Genomic DNA, 15920 nt, shown 5'->3' with positions numbered 1-15920 from the left:
AGATGATAAACAGGGGCTATTAATCAATTTATCGTGTATACTGTGAATATTCAGCAGAGAATGAAAAAAGGACCCAAGTTGGAGTCATTTAAAGCTCAAGCAGTCTTACCTGTTTCAAGGGAGGCAGTGAGGAGAAAATGCTATTCTCTGGAAAACATGCTAAGGTCAAATTATTCTGGCCAAATTCATCCCAAGAGTAACTGTTCACTTCCCTGGAACTACAGCAGAATTGAATTTTGCCTAGAGGGTCCAATGAAGCAAATAAGAGTATTCCAAACTGACTTAAGTGGGATTTATATTAAACCTTACACATTTTATATACATAGTGGAGAACTTCATCTCCATATCAATTACATGGAGATTGTTTATTTTTATATGAGGTGTTTTGCAAGGTCTTCCAAAAATCAATTACAGTCACAAAAGAATAAAATCAATGCACACTYGTTTGTAACTAGCCCGGGGAATTTTATTCCTCTACAACTGCTAGATAGTATTCTGTTTGTGCTTATACAGCCTTAAATCTGAAATCATTCCACTACGGAAATTTGACTTTAAAGAAGTTTAATAGAATATTGCCAGAATAATATATATATATAACTTAAAAGCCCCTCTTAGAGTGTCTATATTATAGATAACTATCTCTAATACAGAGACATCCCCAATATCCCTAAGAGCTTAAGATTACTATTCTTAAAATCTTCAATAATTTTTATAAAATTCTCTATTCTGTAGTATTTGCTATAAAGGTAACCTGACTACTCAGTGCAGAATTTATGCCAATGGGGGGAGAACAGTCAAAATCTGAAACAGCTTGCTATCATAATTTCACTTAGCATTAACAACTATCTATACACACCTTTGAAGAAATGGAGCAAGAGCAAACATCATCAGCCAACAGATGAATTAGAAATTACGCGGTTCCGATAATCAGGTTACTGACTTAGCTGCTAACTAACAGTTCTAAGTCAAGAGGAAAAGGTGAACTAATGAGAATGGTACCAGAAAAAAAAAAAAAAAAAAAAAAAAAAAGACTTCCAAGGTCATAAAGACTGCCAAGATGTTTATTAGGTCAGGAGCCCTACCAGGAAAATAAGACAACAAAACCATGAAACAGTCATACAGAATTATTGTTTCAAGAACACCGCAAATCTGAAAGGTGTACTGTACTAGAACCATTCAGATATTCTTCCCCTACAGATAAAAAAATACCGTTTTTAGGAAAGGGCTGGAAAGGAACTCCGATGATAWCTCATTTCTTTGCCTCTTGATGTGTTATCCCTCTCTTGGATATTCTAGTAATCTCTTCGCTCAGCCTGCAACTTGGAAACTTCTATGAACCCTTCCCCATGAACAAAAATGTAATAGAGTTGGTAAAACAACATGAAAGYGTATTTACTACAGAGGCTGTAAAGATAAGACAGACAAGGAGTCTTACATTACTTACGACTTACGTTACTTTCATTCCAGTGACTTACGGCAGATATGAAATCAGGATAACACATCTAACTTGCTTAGCAATGAAATTCTTATTAGAAATTTGCTTGAATTCTTTTCGCCTTTGGAAACACCTTTAAAACATTGTTTTGCTGGGGTTTAAGAGTATAAAGGTATATCTGCAGTTTTTCATAGCAAGTGTGGCCATGCAAGTGTGTTTCTACTCCATCCAACGTGAGGCAGGGACAAGGGGAGAAACAGGTTCTTTCAAACTCTCTGCCACATTCTGCCTTAAAGAGGTTTTGCCTTACAGATACTGTAATACTACCACTGCCTTTTTAAGTCGAGGAGTTTCTTGCTCAGATCTAAATAAAAGGTGAAAGGAGATTTTTGATTAGGATAACTCAGTGAGGTCAATGCGAACACGCTGAGGGCAYGGTAATTTCAGCTTCAACAACTGGAACTGGTCATAAGAGTTCAGGGAACAAGATCCGATTGCCAAATGCAGAGATACTATAACACAGGTCAACTCAAGCAGTTTGTGCTTCTTATAATAATAATACTATAAAAAGTAGATTGCAAACCTGTGGCCTTCTAAATCTCCTTTTTATGACAAAGGTTTCCCATGATCTACATCTAATTACTATATTAAAATGAAAGGGAAAAAAAATACCACTGAAGACTGAGCATACTGAAAATGAGTCACATGCTACTAGGTTTATACAAATACTGCCTTAAAGGGCAAGACTGAAACAAAACTCTTTCAAACCAAATCATTTACAACAAGCTACTAATAAAAGGAACACAATAAACGTTTATCTGAGCTATCATAATTATCTCTGAGCTATGATGTGATCAGACTTGCACTGAAGAGATGCATTTTTTTTCAGCATGAAATGAAATGACAACTCGTATCAGAGATGTAAGATTGTATGAGGACCATTTCCACAGCAGAGAAAACTGTGTGAATACCAAAATGCTGCTCAAAAAGGAGCTTGCACAATAGATGCATTTCCTTTTATCAAGTCACCTGCTGCTGTGCTATCAACTCCCAAAAGGTATCAGTTTAAAACAGAAATAATGGATGTGTAGAGAAATAGTAAGTTTATCTGGAGAAATTATGTGTTCAAGTCTGGATGCCCAAAGAAATGCCTGTGAGTTATCAATAGATCACTTTAAAAGTGACCAATAAATGTTAATCATCTTCCCCTGGCAGTTCCCTGGCTCTACTTTGTCTTGAGAAAAATGTACAGAACCCACAATTTAAAATGGTCTGGATCTCTGGTCAGAAGAGACCACTTGCCTCTTCTTCTGGAAATATAGCTTTAAATCTCTTTGATTAAAAATTCAGAGAAAGTGAAATTCCTTGTGAAGTATTGATAAGTACTGTATGTTCTTGGGATGTTTCAAAGAACTAATTAGTACAGCCATGATCAGAGAGACAGTGGCTGCCCCTGCAGGGGATGCTGAGACTGTGCGGAGAAACGTATCGAGGCACACTATCCTGTTGAGCTATTGTAGGGGAAGATTATGCTCTCTTCATTGCTTAGCAGATGTCAAGACTTCTAAGATTTTCTTTTCCTGAAGTGTTATTAGACGGTGTTTTTCCATTGCAGTTCTTATCAAGTACATATTACACTAATATCATCTATTTACTCATATGTGAATGTTTCACTCATTGTGAGCATTTGTAGCTCAAACTAAACATCAACACTAAGAAATTTGTCTTCAAAAATGACAGTGAGGGTTATACTCTCTTTACAGTTTTTTAACAGAACAATAAAAGGACACCATGGAAAGTAAAGTCCTAACACCAATGTCTTAAATGCTAAGCTATGTTATCTGCAAGAGGTAGTAGCTGCAGGCTCTAGTATTTTTCTTTCCCTCTCATATTGATTCTACAGCATAAAAGTCTCTGCTGTGCTATGGCTTCATGCATACATTTGTTTTTGTTAGAGCAACTTCTTCCTAGAACATTAAAGCAAGTAGAAGCTCTGGCCACTTGCTATTATTCTCATCCCAGTAAGTCTTTATTTCTTTATATTGATATTTTTGTTATTTCTCCAAGATATATTGGAAAAAAACATTAACTGGACATGCAACTTCTGTAATAACATCTGTGATGTGTGAATAGAGAGAGACTTTTAGAATAAACTAAATTATATTTCTGTTGTCATTGGTTAATTTGAATTTATTACAAAGTTGCTTAGCRTCTACAGGCTGTGCTAACAGGTCAAGGCAAAAAACATGCTCAGCATGCCTCACAGCTTATAATAAGCCATTTTTATTATCAGAAGTGTTTCAACATGTAAATGTATAGAGGACTGGAAGCCAATCCATATATTATGATTTTCCTAGGCATTCTTCAAGATACAAGTTATATATGTGCATTTGCAAAATCAACTCTTCGATCTATGAACACTGTGTAAGTTGCCATCTCTCACCTCTAAGATTTTCCTCTTGAACAGTGAGTATCCTAAAGGAAAGCAAGTGTGCCAGGAGTAACCAGAAGAATCAGATTTTCAGGCAAGGATTTTTACTTCTTAATCCATTTACAGAACTCCAACTGAATTCAAAAGGTCCGAGATAATACCAGTAGGCTCAAAGCTACACATGTCCTCAAACCTATTCCTGAAATTTATTCTGAGTGTTGAAATTCAGATTTATGTGTAAAGAGGAGAGAGAAGGAAAAGAAAGATAGAGAAGGAGAAGAGAGAAAAAGGAGGAGGAGAAAAAAGAAAGGAAAAGAAGCAGAAGAGAGAAGCAGAAGTCTTCAAATAAAAAAAAATATGCCCTATATTATAGTTACTATATGGAAAATCCAAAGAAATCTACTCTGAAGAACATTTTCAGAGTTAATCACCCAGAAACTATTTAAAGATGAGATATGTTAAAACTTGACTRAAGATATTGCATATCAGTGATGCTAGTAGTTGTAAGACACAAGATACTTTGTTGGCCTGAAGAGTTGGAATATCATCTTTTTTTTGTTGTTTTCTGGTTTTCTTCCCCCCCCCCCGCCTCGTTACTTTCCACAGATATTCCTTATACTCCTGAAAAGTTACTCAGATATGGGTGTATAACAGTGAGAATTTAGAGGGTCTCATGCCTGGGAGAATGCTGGATGACCCCAGAGTTTGGGGATACTGTCCCCACACCCAACCAGGAGAGTTTTTGCACTTCATTGGCACATCCCACTAGCACATTGTGCCAAGGGCACTTACAGGGCTGCAGCATTAGTAACTTTTTTGCAGCAGGCACTTATGCTTTTTAGCACACCTACCATGTTGACATATGGTCTATCGCATGAGCCTGATTAGGCTCCAATTTTAACCTCCTGGGAAAACACTTTTAGCTTGTGACTCCACAGATCAGAATTTCACTGTCGTTCTTCCACATCACCATGCAGAAAACTAGTGGCAGGAATAAGTTAACATAGAAAATTCCCRCAGCACCAGCAGCCATGGTTAAGGATCAGTGCAGATCCTTCATTGGGCAAACTGCAGGAAAACACGGTCCATATCCCGGCCTCTGTCCTTGCGAGCCAAGGCATTGACGCCAGCTCTATTTATCAATAAAAATCAGTGTCAGACTTGCTTCAGTCCCCTCCACTTTAGCAAGATGCAGTCTGACTTCCTAGAATTCCAGCTAGGACTTTAGGCACAGGAAGGCACAGGACTGCTGTCAGAGTATGCTGCTATCAGCATTTTCCTTCTTCTTTATTATTTTCCCACCTGTGCTTTTACAGGAAGCTATGTAAGAATTAACCTGATAGCCTTACCCTGGCTTGGTATCTCAAATGATATGAAATATGAATGTTTTCCCCGCCATTCCTTTTGCTATTGTTTTAATATATACCTTTGTTAGTTATGCAGACATGGTATCTGATGTGGTAATCGGACACTATTCTGTCTTGTGACAATATCCATGAAAGAGGGTAGCAGACTTGTGTCTTCTTATTATGAAAAGATATGTAATATCACAATTCAGTGCAACCAAAATTCGAGGCACAAGACACTTCCATATCCATTTTGCTTTTACCTAATTGCTTTAACTGAACTCCCTTAAGATAATAATTTTTATCTGAAAATACACTATTTAACCAAGCTCACAGCAGTAACAGCCATACCACCAGGGAAACAGTTTCATTACGCCACCAGCCCAAATACTTCAATGCCTGGCGAAAAGGAGCTAGTAACATTTGAAATCTTTTATTAAGTGAACAAAACAAAAACACACCATCCTATTTTAAATATAGAGTCCAAAACTTTTTGTGAACTGAGTTAAACCTAAGTACTACAGTCTGATTCATGTTCTCAAATGATAGTTTGGGCGAGAGACATTGTCATTTACTTTGATCTGTAAAAAATTTTTTTTAATAGATTTATACCAAAAAAATTAACTTTTTAACAAAAGCACCATTTCCTCTTTTAACAAGTCTGTTTACACCAGTTCCAATAAAGCACTATTATTAATAGTAATRCACAATATCTGTCCATATAGAAAGAGATATCCTGCTGTGACACACTATCTTGTTTGCGTTTCATCACTGAGAAAATTAATCTTAATGCAATTCCTGCTGGGATAAAGATTTATGGTTTCTCAGATTCTGGAAACAGTTAATTAAGCAGCAGCAACGACTGAGTTCCAGGGAAAGGAAATCCAGAGTATTTTGCAAAGAAAAATCCAAAACAAAACTTGATACTCAACTTTCTGGCTCCAACCATAGCTACAAGAGCAGATTAGAAAGAAAAGATGCCCTTTCTGGACACAAAATAATCTTTGTGCTTCATAGCCTCATCCCACAGGCACTTCTACAGTTTTATACAAGGATAAAAGAAATTTCTTACCTCCTTGGAGCAAAAGATGCTGTTTGAAGGGTCCCCTTGATCCACAATTCAGAGCTCTGCAAGAACTGGAGTCAAAGGCATGAGCTCTTCCCCTTTTTGCTGACTTCGTTGAAGATTAAAGCACAACTAGAGAGGGCTTTACTATCTCTTAGAGAAAACATAAGAGATCCTTTGCTTCTTGAAGGGATAAGAAGGGACTTAGGCTTAGGATATTTGGTGAAAGCTCCCCTTGTTTATAAAGGAGCCATGAGCTGTGTCAGAGACAGCAGACACAAGGARGTAGGAAATTTAATTTAACCTCTTCTCTTGCTTGACTTGGTAACCAATAGATCAAGTCTGCACATGGACCAAAGTTCTTCCTTGTGCTTACAAGCAAACCCTGCCCTGGAAACTCCCCGTTCTGTCTCAGATGGGCCCCTCCAATGCTCTCTCCAGGGCCCCATGACAAGGAGGTGGAGAGGGACCTGAGCTGGGGAGGAGTCCCGTCAGCCCTTGGCAAGGCCAGCTGGGCTCTCCAGAATGTCCAACAGGCATTGAGGAACCCCAGCRTGGGTGTCAGCAGGAATGTTGCACTAAAAAAGCCTTTTTTCATTTTTCTGATGGCACTGGGGTTTTCAATCCAAAGTTTGTAGGTGGAAGCAAATACCTCAGTGACTTTTAGCTTCCTTACATTAACTTGTTTGCTCACAGTCTCGAGGAACTAATTTAACAGTAACACCCAGTAAACAGTGTAACGCCCAAACATGGGTGTCTGCTCCATAATATTAATGGTAATTTAGAGAGAAATCACACCAATTTATTTTGAAAAGAAAAAGAAAAATCTTTCCCWTAATAGGTACCTTTCCAACATTCCTGAAAGTATGTATTTAGCAGGTACATTTTCTTGTTGGAATAAGCTGAACAGGAACCACTTTTTTTCGTTTTCTAAATATGAAAGCCAATTGTGTTGATAAAACGTAGACTGAGAAAAGGAAAAGACTTTTGCCCCAAATCCTAGTGATATCTTATTCTATTATTAGCTTGGTAGGGGGAGGGAGAAAATGAGAAAGAATTTTGAAGAAAATTTGGCTTTGGAAGCTGAGAAAAAAAAGTCTGGGACAYGTAGGAAGAACAGCAAGATTTTAACACCTGGTAGCCCTTCTGAAARCCTCCTGTCATGTAACACCTCCAGACTGGTGAGTTTCTATAAAAGTTACTCTTACTGTAGAATATTCAGTTTGATTTTCAAACGTCAAGCAATTTCACTTCTCTTCCCCTCCTCTCCCCCGTATACTGCTGTGAGAGGCTGTTTTTGTTTTGATGCTGGAGTTATTCAAAAAAATGCTGTGCTTTGAATCTAACTATTTGTCTCCTAAAAAAAAGTCAAAATTCTTCACATGCTGCTTCTGCTGATTTCAGTTTATTCTAACCCCGTCATGGTGGCTGTCAAAGCGGGTCTGTTGCCCCAGCCCCGTGCGCCCAGAGCTGCTGGTGCTGCCCCTTCTCGCAGGCCAGTTCCCTCCAGATGCTTTAGAAAATACTCTAGAAAGGTGTTATACGTAAATAAAAAATTTAAAAATACATCTTTATATAATGATATTATACAAAGACATCTAATTATTTTCCTTTGCTAACCAAACAAGAATTCTTAAGTGTGGTCTCCCTCAAAGACCGATAAATGTGTTGAGGTGAGTTCTGACCCTGCTTTGATGAGTCCTACACGCATGCTCTCAAAGGTGAATAGGRTTGCTTGGATCCAAATTTATCAGACATATATTGCCCATATTGCACTGTTTTTTCTGTAAATAAGCAAATTACTTTTCTGTAGGGAAAAAATATCACGCAATTAAAGYTCCCATTTTTTCTCTTAAAATTTTTCTCTCTTAAAAATCATTTTCTGTCTCTAAATACCATTAAAACAGGGTCTAGTTGGCACACCCAGTGGTCTGTAATAGCTATAATGGTTCAAGAACCAATGGAATTCCCTTCCCACAAGCAGAGTTCTGAAAAGCATGCAACTTCTTCCTTTTTGGGTGTATTTTTCAGCATATTTTTAGAGCACTATTTTCATAGTACCAAATAGAAGCATTCAAAATCAAACAGGAGCCACAGCTGTCTGCATACACATCAGGGAAGAGGTTTTTAAATAGARCTTTAAAGCATGTCCAAACTTGCAGATCAAATGTATCACAACATTCCTTTTGCACCTCCTTTGTTCTGCCAGAATTGCATTGCTGAAGCATTTAACAAACTTGGCAAAACAATGGCAAATACTGAGGCAATTTGTTTTCAAAATGTACTTTATGATACCTTTCAGAAAGCTATGGCATATGAGCACGATTTTAAGATCATTACTCATTACTGAACGACTCATTACTGCTCTCATTTACTATGGCCTTAATATGTTCATTTTGATAGCCCAAGAGAATCCCACATTTTCTAGCAGTATACAGGAACCCAACCAATTTGTCCATCCCAAGATGAGCACAGAACAGCATTTCCAAGATCTATTTCCTGCAGTAGGCAAACATGATAGCTCCTTGCTCTTCCTTAACAGCTTCCAATTTGAGACTCCAGTTATCTACAAGCACTAGCTGATAAAGTTTTTCAACAACCCCATGAAGAAAAAGCTACGATAGCTCCATCATAWAAGAAAACACTGAGCTGCACCACAGAACAGAGCAGCACAGCCATGTTTTTAGAGAGATTTGAACAGGCAGAGAAGTTATTGTTMTAAGAGAAAATAAAAATCCACATATGAAGGAGCTTATCCATTTAAAAATATTAACACAGTACAATCTTACGAGCATAAACAGCAAGTACCTTAGCTTTAATTCTCAGTGAAAGAAGACATTTCAAGCTGAGGAGCAAACAAGGAGTTAATCAATTCCCTTGGCCTCTGCAAGCTGTACTTCGCAGAACTTTTTTTCTTTTTGGCCAGCATTGACCCCTAAATCTATTAGTCATCTACTCCACCCCAACTCCTTGGTGCATTCACCACTGTGCATTTTAGGCAATACAGTCCAGAGAAATCTGTGACTTGAAAACACTACAGACACAATGCAGCCTCACACCCTTTACACAATATTCAAACTACACGCTCTAAGTTTTTGGGAAGGATTTACTATGATTCTTGTTTAAGCTAGGAACCTACTACAGTTAATCACTTAAGAAATAATTCAGGCTTGAGTAACACCCCATTTGTATATTCACCCTTAATCTGATTATTTATGTCATCAGCCTTGAGCAAGAACAATTTTAGGATTTTTTTTAGGACAGAAATCCTCACTGGAACAATGGATAGTTATCTACAAACCATCCAAGCCATGTCTGACATTAAAATGCTACAGAATTTCAGCGTATGCCTAACCAATTTACTGGAGCAAGGCCTAAATAGGAAAAAAAAATAGTTAACCCCCTGATCTGTCTTGACTCAAAGTCATCAGAATGACTTCAGAGCATTTACTTTGCATTCTGGCATGAGCTAAAGGTTGAAGCGTCTGACGCTATTTTTAGCCTTTCTTCTGACTTTCCTGGGGTTTTGTAGGGTTGAGTCAGAACTGCGAGGCTATTTCGGGATAAATTTTTTTGTAGCAGAATTCAGCTATGCGCTGTTTTACGTAAAGGCAAATAAGCAAAGGACTTTTGCATTAAATACTGGCGATTGGTAATCCAATTTAGCAAAAGTCAAGCTGCATCAAATRCACAAACTATGAATTTGCCTTATGCTGTTGCACACAGATGGGCTTTATGGGCATTGTTTTAACTCCAGTGCATATGGCAGAGGAAGATGCGAGTTCTTAACGTGACAAATGATGGAAAGCAGCCATGGCCGGTGCATCGCTCTCACAATAACCCGTTCTCAATAACCTGTGCTCGGCTCTGGGTAAACATGTTTAGAAGCAAAACCACAAAGAGGTATTTGCAAGTCCTGATGCATCACTTCTGACACAGGAGAGAACGTACCCTCCTCGTGTCCTCATCTCRCATCTTTTTTCCCCTTTCTCTTTACAGACCAGGAGAAAATATCCTACCAAATCTCAAGTTTTAATCAATATTTCTGAAACTAACGTCATGGTGCACCTGAACAGGTGCTCATCTGACTAGTTCTTTAATTAAAGCATTTCCCACAAGGGCTTCTAGATGCAGGAACAAAATAATAAGGCACATAGATTTAATTTTATGCAAGATCTTCATTGACTTGCAAATATATACAATCTGGATTAAATCAGCAAAAGAGCAGAGCTTGAGGAACCAATAAGGATGCACTCCTGCACGCTAGCAAATACCCTATGGAATAGTCYGATATTCACGGAAAGACGACCAAAATTATTTTGTTTTCATTATTTAGAAATATTCAGTGATATAATGTAACACAACATCACTTCAGCTGAACAGCAAATGCCTCAGGAAGCAGAGCAGTTATATCACAACAAGCATCTTGCCACATAATTACATAAGCAAGAACTACAAGACTGCCCTGTAAGGCTTTAAGACAGAGAGTCTGTATTTTCTGAAATACTGGCTCTAGCAGAAGGCACAGCAAAACACCGACATTGCTCATATATTAGGCATTTTTCTCCTTTAGTCTTTTGTTTGTTTTATGTTTGGGGGAAAAAAAGATTTCTTGAAAAAACTGTTATCCCTTCTAAATTTGAGACACATGTTGAGTATTATGACAAGGACACTATTCCTTTTACACACTTCAAATAATTTTTACCGGATGCTGTAATTTCTATTAATTCCACTGCATATGTCATTCCCTCCCCCACCCCCCCCAAATACTTTCTGAACAACAGGTATTCATGATAACTGCTGGTGCAATGCAGCATTTAAAGGCTCATTGCTGCCTCATTGCAAGACACACTTAGCGGAACCCTGGTCTGTACAATATGGCACAGTTCGTGATGCAGACACAGAGAGAGAAATCTTATTTTAACATAGCTTCTTTTCCAATTTAGGATTAAATATATTCCACTTCAAAAGTTACCACGTAGATGCCTCTTAGATATTTTGTGATTCGTCTGCAATTTATATAGATGCTCATGTTTCCCTGCTGATGACACCACTAACAGAGGCATAACCATATCCCATTTGGTAGGGATAGCTCCCAGAGTAAAGGCAGCCTTGGCAGAGCAGAGTCAAGGAGRCTATTGCTACCAGCTTTATTAATTTATTAACAGCATATTTGGGAGCTTGGACTCCACAGAGATTATCTTACTGTGAGACCGTGTATGAGAAAGAGATTCTTCAGAGAATGTATCAGCTAAATTACTCTGCTATTTCTGCACTTAGTCTTTTCCTAGTGATTCATCTATACTTGTCCAGGCTTAAGGTCAACACTGCAACAGCAAGGAATGCAGCAGCTAAGAATGCTCTTAACAAGTGTGTCCTTTCAGCTTACGGTAAATTTGTTGTTCTGAATTTTCTAGAGCTGCTCTGTTAATTCAGCAACATGAAAAAGTACTACAAATTGACAATATCTGTTCATATTGATACAACCAGTTCTCGAATTTGTAGCAAACTAATATAGAAAAATGATCCAAATACTCTAGATCCAGCTAATCCAGAGAAGTCATAATAATCTATAGTAAGGCATGAGTAATAACGTAATCCAAGTGCTTCATAAATGTGTCAGGTTAATTTTTGTGTGTAGTGATTTTCAGTTCCCTTGAGATAATTTTTCCTAAATTCCTTATACACCAAAAACCATATGTATATATACACACACACACTTTCACAYGCAGACACACACACAATAATCAAGGACACTATAAATATTAATTCCTTTCTACTATCCAGTTAAAAAAAAGTTATAGAGGTCACAGTATTCAAAGTCAGAGGCTACAGAAATCCCCAAAATGGAATGGAGAGTCTTRGAATTCTTGAGCCCTATCTCATACACACACAGTTGAACTAAGCCATTTAAGTGGTATCCATCAATTTAAYGGGTTGAGAATCTAAAATTCTGAACCTGGATCCTGAATATACAGTGCTAATGGCTGTATCTAGACTGTTCCTGCTAATACATTTAAATGAACAATATAAAGAATACGTTGCTACTAAACATTCTTGTATACCACTTTTCACATCACATTTCCTAGACAGATTTAAGGAAAAAAAAAAGTGTTAATATGGTATTTTGTCCAGTACCCAAATACAAGTCGGAAATCCAACAGCAGTGCTACTCAGCACTCCTAAAAGTAGTGACGAGTAACAGCTGCAATGGAAATGGCAGGGAAAATTAGACAGTCAGAGTGTAATTACTCATACTGGACTCCGGCCAAGACATTCAAATTAGCAACAGGACRAAGAGAAAAATCTTGTAAAAAACTATCTGAAGCCAGATAACACCTGGAGTGCTGTTTTTTGCTAGGCAGATCTAAGTCTGGAGGATGGGCACRGCAGCCAGAAAGTTAAAGGAGACTGTGATTCCAACACCAGATGGATGCCACTTGCAAGACCATCACAGTGTATTTCCCTGAAGGATGGCACCACCTGGGTGAGCTCCTCAGGAGTGGATATATCTCAGGAGAGATGTATCTGTATCTGGACACAATGATCGGCACCCACGTGAATGTGACTGGTAATCTTTGTTCCTCTGAAATTCAGGAAAAAAAGTTGGCAAAAAAATTTGAAAACCACAGTGAATGGAGTAAAGTCTCTTGATGTGTTAGGTTCCCTAATACTGTCCAGAGAGATGAAATGATCTCAGAAAGGATAGCTGGTTTTGGTGACCAGGACTTACTGAAATATCATCTTAAAACCAGACCTATAAATGATTTCTGCAGGAATAATGATTAAGAAAACAGATGACTTGCTCTGAAAAACCACTTTTCAGGGTGACCTTCACTATAGTATCAGAGAAAGTAAATTATCTGTAGTTACATGGCCTTTCAATGGAGGAGGTAGACTTACTGGTATAATGATCTCAAACAGTGTTCAGACTAGTTAGAATTTGCTTGTACTGTCAGTCTACTACTCCTATCTCCCCTTTCTCTCCTCTTCCTTCCAAAATAAAACCAAAATAATGAGTTTCCCTTACAGAGAAGTAAGGAAGTTAGCAGAATGATTTGTGGTGAAAGGCATGAATTGAAGGATGAAGACAGACTCCTATGGCCAGCTTTGCCTCAGATGTTGTCTTGGTTATAGGATGGCTTTCAGATGCAGATAGGCACCTACTGAATTTTCCAAGGTGACCCCTTCTCCCCCTGCCTGAAGCTCCTGTTTCTGTATCATGGAGATAACAAGGCTCGTTTGCATCTTGGAGACAGCAAGAGAAAAATGACTGGTGTCAGTAACTGATATGTGCAAAACAGTATGGTGTCTATAGATAACTTCTGTATGAATCCAGAAAATGAAGATGGACAAATAAAAAATCCACACTCAAGTTTAGAGTATAAGGATATGAGAACATAAGGTTCCTAATGGTTATTGATTTTTGCCATCCTCATCTTTSTTTTTAGACCTCTGGGAGGGTAGGGGGAGAAGCCCTATCAAAATGACAAACACAGTATAAAACGAAAAAAAAAAAGTTAACTTTTAACGATACTGCTTCGCAGATTCCATTGCAGGTCCCTAGGACGAGGGGAACATTCACTCTGTGATGGAGAGGGGGCAGTGCTCAATAACCTCTCCCTGAATGCGCTGGCATCTTCTCACTGAAGAAATAGCTGCTTAGCTTKGGGTTCCTAAAGTAGCAGAGGGTCACAGAAACTCACAGGCCCTACGCTATGGCAAATCATTTGATTGGGATGGATGAAAGAGAGGAAAAGCACAGCCTAAAAGAAATCTCAAAATAAGAATTTGATGTCTGTGCTAAAGAGTGCTGGGCAACTCTGCAAGACTATGAGAAACTCAAGGGAAAAGGAAAGCTCATGGGCTCCTGGAAAAAAAAGCAAAGTTACAGAACTGGGAATTAGAAGACTAATCAGAACTAATGATTTTTACAGGTATGATTCTGATTGAGAACTCTCAGTTCTCAAAAAAACCCTATATAAGAATCATACCCATGAAATTCTGAGAGACTAAGAGATTCTGCATTATGTATGGCACATACTATGTCTTAAAATTGATTCCATCTTATTGTTTGCCTTGATTTTTTTTAGCGGTTTGACAGCTTCTCAAATTTAATTATATAGCTCTTATTCTCTAAACTGTAGGCAAGCTAACATCAGAAACAGCAAGAAGCTACAGATTATCCTCAATTCGTTTTCAGAGAAAAAGAAAAATGCAGAAAAGTTTTGAAGGACTTGGAATATCAGGGAAAAAAAAMCCCAAAAGACAAAACCCACATTTCATGTCGTTCTCAATTACATGAGCCTCAAGGGGTAACAAGGCTGAGAAGGGCTAAATAGGCTTAAAAATAGCCTCAAAGATGAGTGCTATTCAGAAGTTACAGTCACTGTAAAACATCCCATCAGGCAGGGAGGCCAAGAACAGCTTGAGGAATATGCTGCTGATTTACTGCCAGCAGGGAAAGAAACAGAGACGTGGGTACTGTGCCACAAGGATGGGACGGCCCGAACATACCCCAAAGAAATGCCCAGCGTCTTCCTTACTGGGTTATCTGCACTCTTCCTCTACCTGGCTTGAAAAGGCTACCGCCCATATGTTTTCTAATACCTCATCATATACAACATCACTGCTGTTACAGAGCCAACTGAACTCTTTATATTCCTGACTAAGGGCCAATAGTCACAGCCAGGTTCTCTGTGCAAATGGATTATACCGGGCAAGAGCACCATGAGGCCCAGCAAGGCAGACAGTCTCCACAAACAGGAGAGCGAGAGCTGCCTGCCAGGTACCTAATTGTGGAGCTGGTGCCTGGTGGGAAGCCAGCTGCCTTCCCAGCCTTCCAGATGGAAGAAAGAAGGCAAGAGAAAGCAGACAATGAAGGGTAAATGGAAATTAAATTAAACAAACAYGGTTCGCGTTACAACTAATCTGCTTTGACTGTCCTTCTTTAAGCAGGGCAATTCGGGGATTTTTTCTTTTTCTTTAAGCATAAAAAGTAAATTGAAACACCGAAGAAGGCTGTGAAGCAAAGGTACCATCTAGCCCCTTACTTTTGGAGCAGCTGTATTCAGTCTCCAAGTATATAGGCACATGTAGCAGCTCTGAATGACAAGTTCAGATGTTGCATTAGCATAATTTCAGTTTGGAGTTTTACATGAATCTTGTCTGTAGTCTTTCATTCTGCAAGATGAGATTGCAAACTGGCTGATATTCTTCCCCACTGTTTCCATTCAGAACAGAAAAGGGCAAGACTTTCTCACAACTCTAATGAATGAGGTAACATTCTGCAGAACAAGACACAAGCTTTTTGAAGACCCAGGAAGAGGAGGTAGGAAATTTCTTGCTTGTACAACATTTAGAYGAACCCTAATAAAAGATGAAAACTTATCTGAAGCAGCTTCCTTACAGAAGTCTAACAGCACATCCAGAGAACAGTTCCAGCTGACTCACTGATGTCAATGCTAAAATATTTAGTTCAGTGGGCAAARTTTATTCCTAAATTACGCAATCATCAACTCCAATACCGTCAAACGAATGTATGTAAAATTACCACTTTCCCCTGCTGTTAGCAGCCGGTTATGACCACTGAGGCACAGATGAAAGAATCTGCAGAAATCCAATAAAGTCATTGCTGGATTA

Source organism: Nothoprocta perdicaria, unplaced genomic scaffold, assembly GCF_003342845.1.
Source record: "Nothoprocta perdicaria isolate Ctin4 unplaced genomic scaffold, notPer1 scaffold_5, whole genome shotgun sequence".
NCBI classification, from domain to species: Eukaryota; Metazoa; Chordata; class Aves; order Tinamiformes; family Tinamidae; genus Nothoprocta; species Nothoprocta perdicaria.
The sequence above is the reverse complement of the archived record's forward strand: the minus strand, read 5'-3'. Positions refer to the sequence as shown.